We start from the raw sequence: 6050 nt of genomic DNA, 5'->3' as shown, positions 1-6050 counted from the left end.
GTTTAAACACAGAATAACACAGCTTAATGTAATTAGAACGAAACTGTGCAGAACACACAGTCAGTTTAAACACAGAATAACACAGCTTTATGTAATTAGAACGAAACTGTGCAGAACACACAGTCAGTTTAAACACAGAATAACACAGCTTAATGTAATTAGAACGAAGCTGTGCAGAACACACAGTCAGTTTAAACACAGAATAACACAGCTTAATGTAATTAGAACGAAACTGTGCAGAACACACAGTCAGTTTAAACACAGAATAACACAGCTTAATGTAATTAGAACGAAACTGTGCAGAACACACAGTCAGTTTAAACACAGAATAACACAGCTTAATGTAATTAGAACGAAACTGTGCAGAACACACAGTCAGTTTAAACACAGAATAACACAGCTTAATGTAATTAGAACCAAACTGTGCAAAAGACACAGTCAGTTTAAACACAGAATAACACAGCTTAATGTAATTAGAACGAAACTGTGCAGAACACACAGTCAGTTTAAACACAGAATAACACAGCTTAATGTAATTAGAACGAAACTGTGCAGAACACACAGTCAGTTTAAACACAGAATAACACAGCTTAATGTAATCAGAACCAAACTGTGCAGAACACACAGTCAGTTTAAACACAGGAACTTTTAAAATGAAATGTTTATTGAACATTTTAAAATAAAACGTAAATCACACGTCTTTTATTAATTAAACCTCGCAGGACTCTATAAATCACGTTTTATTTCTTGAAAGTGTTGAGACAGAAGTTAGAGCGCCATCTTGACAAAAATGATACGAATGATATTTAATACCAGAATCTATAACAAATATTACTGGTTTGAAATTGTTCAGTTTCTTTTAAAACACCAGTTCTTTAAGACTTGAAACTATTTTAAAAGTTAGATGACATGAAACATTTAAATAATTATATCAAGATGTTATTTGTTTAAACACTACGAAAGTCTTTTTATATTATATTTAATTTGTTCAGTTTATTTCAATCTCGTGTGAATAATAGAATACCTAGAATACATAAGTAAGAAAACTGTGACCACACTGCACTCGTAACGTGACGGCAACTGTGACCACACTGCACGCGTAACATGGAGCGATTTCTTTGTAGGAGAACAGCGAACTTGAAATATCATTTATCGCGTTCAAATACTGTTCCACTGAATCAACGTATTTATAAAAGACATTTACTGGCCACTAATTAATATGTCTGTTACATCTCAACTAACCTGACTTTTCCCCGGTATTGAATCCTAAATCTCATCTGTACTGGATATGGTATATATGTAGTGTTGTTGATGCATTTGAGTTTATCTGATAAAGACTGATGATGTGTTGTCCATCCTTGAGTTTATCTGATAAGGACTGGTGATGTGTTGTCCATCCTTGAGTTTATCTGATAAGGACTGGTGATGTGTTGTCCATCCTTGAGTTTATCTGATAAGGACTGATGATGTGTTGTCCATCCTTGAGTTTATCTGATAAGAACTGATGATGTGTTGTCCATCCTTGAGTTTATCTGATAAGGACTGGTGATGTGTTGTCCATCCTTGAGTTTATCTGATAAAGACTGATGATGTGTTGTCCATCCTTGAGTTTATCTGATAAGGACTGGTGATGTGTTGTCCATCCTTGAGTTTATCTGATAAGGACTGATGATGTGTTGTCCATCCTTGAGTTTATCTGATAAGAACTGGTGATTTGTTGTCCATCCTTGAGTTTATCTGATAAGGACTGGTGATGTGTTGTCCATCCTTGAGTTTATCTGATAAGAACTGGTGATGTGTTGTCCATCCTTGAGTTTATCTGATAAAGACTGATGATGTGTTGCCCATCCTTGAGTTTATCTGATAAGGACTGATGATGTGTTGTCCATCCTTGAGTTTATCTGATAAGGGCTGGTGATGTGTTGTCCATTCTTGAGTTTATCTGATAAGGACTGATGATGTGTTGTCTATCCTTGAGTTTATCTGATAAGGACTGGTGATGTGTTGTCCATCCTTGAGTTTATCTGATAAGGACTGATGATGTGTTGCCCATCCTTGAGTTTATCTGATAAGGTCTGATGATGTGTTGTCCATCCTTGAGTTTATCTGATAAGGGCTGGTGATGTGTTGTCCATTCTTGAGTTTATCTGATAAGGACTGATGATGTGTTGTCCATCCTTGAGTTTATCTGATAAGGACTTATGATGTTTACTGAATGTGGTTCGTTTCGGGTATATAAGTCAGGTTTCTATTTTTCATATAAACCAACAAGGCTCATGGTTGAGAAGTTTCGTTCGTTTTTTATAAATTTTTAGAAAGTATTTTGATTGTTGACAGAATTATGTAGGAAAAATAGAAACACTTAGAGAAATGTTTTGATATAAAACTAACACTTATGCTTTTAGATAGATTAAGGTAAATTATGCCATATTAATAAGATATCTAAGTAGGTTGATTTCTTAAAATAAGAAGATTCAACTTTATTTTTATAAGAAAACACAAAATATGCGAGGAGGATGTTGTGTTGGTTACGAAGCCATATTTTATCCTTTGAATTATTAGAGTAGAAGCGACGTGTTTGTCGGTTAGACGTTGGCAGCCATTTTGAGAAGTGAAACAGGCAAGAAAAGCGCGTGCTTTTACGCGGTGTTAGAGGCAATCTCAGTTCTTACGTCATCGTAAAGAACGTGAACAGCTCCACGTCAGACAGCTCCTCCGTTGCCTCAGGAAACAGAGAGTAAAAAAGTAGGAACACCAGGTGCGTTTGCGCAAACTCAGCATGAGTATTTCCTGTAAGAGACAGCTACACCCTGTCCCATGATTGGGCCAGCCTTCCCGCCACGTGAGTGATGATAGCGCCTCCCGCACGAAACTAGAATGTTCTGAACTGATTCTGATTGAATGCCGGTCAAGGAAGGTAACTAGACCAAAAACTGAGGTGCCGTACAGCGATATATCTTGGTAGATTCACCTATAGGGTCTGGAGGACGTTGAAAAATACACTGGTGTTCTGTTCCCGCAAAGTTTAACCGAAGTTATTAGTTATTATCGGAACCTGTCTATGAACTCAGCATATCTAAGGACGGTTATGTTAATTGAAAGGATTATTTATGGCTTCAAACGACGAATTGCGATGTGGTAACTCTAGAGCATAAACCCTTCATTTCACATTGCGTATTATAATTACAAACAAGTATTAGAAGACGGCATAGTTTGATGATAGGGTAAAGTCCTGAGGACGGTAGTTGAATACAAACTGGATGAATTTATTAGTCAGTTCCATTTTCTACCAGTAGGGGCGCAATACTTGCATACACTGCATACCGGTTGGGCTGAACGTAACCGTTCCGTAGTAGTTTGAGGACACATTCAACTAGTTTCCAGCCTTTCTCGAAATGTATGTTAACAAGCAAAACTAAGCTGACACATAAGTTTTAAGTTATAAGTTATTGTTCAAAAGATAGCATGCGATAAAATCATCTCATTATGATGTCAGTAAGACACGCCTGCTTAAGAGGTCTTGATATGAAACGATAAGAAACCGATAACCCGAGCGATAAGTTTATTCCTAATGAAGAAAGGTCCACCTTACAGAAGATTTCACGCTGTAAGATTTAACACATATATTCATGTATGTAACCACACGAGTTAACACATACATGTGATATTAAATCACATAATTTTATACATATTTATTACCACCGACATCTGTCTGTTAAGATTACAATCGTTGTATAAAGTTTATTTTTACTAAGACACAGTGTGAGAGATATTAACATATCTTTAACTTATCAGTTATTATTACAGTGATATATAACAACTGTCTATTTTGCTATTGTGATGTGTCACAACTATCGGTCATTGTTACAGGGATATCTCACAACTGTCTATTTCGTCATGGTGTTATACCACAAGTAGCCATCACTACTACAGTGATATCTCACAAATGTTTATTTTGCTATTGTGATGTGTCACAACTATCAGTCATTGTTACAGGGATATCTCACAACTGTCTATTTCGTCATGGTGTTATACCACAACTAGCCACTAGAGCTACAGTGATACATGACAACTATTTTGTTACAGTGATATCTCTCAACTATCTATTTTGTTATTGTGATATGTCACAGCTATCTATATTGGTAGTGTTATATTACAACTATTTCGTAACAATGATATATCACAACTACCAGTTATTATTACAGTGATATATCACAATTATCGGTCATTGTTACAGTGATATATCACAACTACCGGTCATTGTTACAGCAGTAGGTAACAGATAACCGTTTTTATCGGGGTTCTCGAGTTCTAACTCACAAAATAAAGATGTTTGACGTCATCTCTTATATGTTGTCTGGGTAAAAAGGTAAACAGTAGTTCTGTCTGTTTTTTATACAGTGTCTCTACTGATTGGAGATTACAGAGCGATAAGTGTCTCAGATAATTCACCCATTACTCCAGAAAAATTATCTAACATTCTCCATCCTGGAAAGTTGCCAAATTTGTTTAATAATGTCCTTTTATCTGATTGTTTTTACTTTAAAACTGAATGTCATAGTAACATATCTGATATTTCTTCTGATGACGAGAAACCCACTTGAAATAAAACTTTAACTAAAATAATTAATTTAATATCCAAACTTAAGAACAGAACGTTTATTCTAAGTATTGCTTTTTGTTACTTAGTTATTTTCTTGTAACACATGTGTTTATTTAGTTTCTTTCTGTTTACATAGTGGTGCGTACCACATACCTATAACAAGTCACAAAGCGGGCCTTTTAGGACGCTCTTTGCGCCTTTTTAAGTTAAGCCAATCAGATGCGAGTATCTAATAAGCAAGCGTTTCGTGTTTGTGGTGTTTTTTACAAGTTTCTGATAGCAAAAAAAAACACAAAAAAACCGAAAAATCTGTGGCAGGTATTTAGTTTTAAAGGAAGATGAACTGGGGGGTGTTCAGGGATATTTATGTAGCTCCCCCGCCCTGCTCACGATAGAATTTTGATATGTCTATTGAAAGTTTGAATTAAATTCTCCTAGTTTTGTTTCCTATCAGATTATTGTGTAGATTGACCGAGTGAAGGAAGCTTCAGAGAAAAGCAACAGATAAAGTCCAGTCGGTTCTAGACGGTGGATAGAAGACTTGAATGTAGAAAGGAGTCAGTCCAGACTTGAATGTAGAGAGGAGTCAATCCAGACTTGAATGCGGAGAGAAGTCAATCCAGACTTGAATGTAGAGAGAAGTCAATCCAGACATGAATGTGGAGAGAAGTCAATCCAGACATGAACGTAGAATAAGGAAAAGGTCAACAATATATTGAACGTCCTATGTTCATCTCTTCTTACGATAAATGTAACCAAAGCTACACACTAAAGCAGATTAATCACACGTTGTTAAATGTGTGGAAAACCCCCAAGCACACGTGCCAGTCTTGGTTGGTTGAACCAACGTTATTTCGTATTCCTAACTGGTTTATCTGTATTCAGTAAGAATCTCTTAGCTCGGAGTTTCGTTTGGCTTGTTTTATTTACCATACAGCTTATAGTCTGGTCAGATGGTGAGATATTATGAGATTTCTGTTACCGCTACACTGTAGTTGTTGTAACAACTGTTTCTGTTATTGCTACACTGTAGTTGTTGTAACAACTATTTCTGTTATTGCTACACTGTAGTTGTTGTAACAACTGTTTCTGTTACCGCTACACTGTAGTTGTTGTAACAACTGTTTCTGTTATTGCTACACTGTAGTTGTTGTAACAACTGTTTCTGTTACCGCTACACTGTAGTTGTTGTAACAACTGTTTCTGTTATTGCTACACTGTAGTTGTTGTAACAACTATTTCTGTTATTGCTACACTGTAGTTGTTGTAACAACTGTTTCTGTTACCGCTACACTGTAGTTGTTGTAACAACTGTTTCTGTTACCGCTACACTGTAGTTGTTGTAACAACTGTTTCTGTTACCGCTACATTGTAGTTGTTGTAACAACTGTTTCTGTTACCGCTACATTGTAGTTGTTGTAACAACTGTTTCTGTTACCGCTACACT

The sequence above is a fragment of the Tachypleus tridentatus genome, unplaced genomic scaffold (genome assembly GCF_004210375.1).
Source record: "Tachypleus tridentatus isolate NWPU-2018 unplaced genomic scaffold, ASM421037v1 Hic_cluster_2, whole genome shotgun sequence".
In the NCBI taxonomy this organism is placed as follows: domain Eukaryota; kingdom Metazoa; phylum Arthropoda; class Merostomata; order Xiphosura; family Limulidae; genus Tachypleus; species Tachypleus tridentatus.
This window is presented reverse-complemented; position numbering follows the sequence as displayed.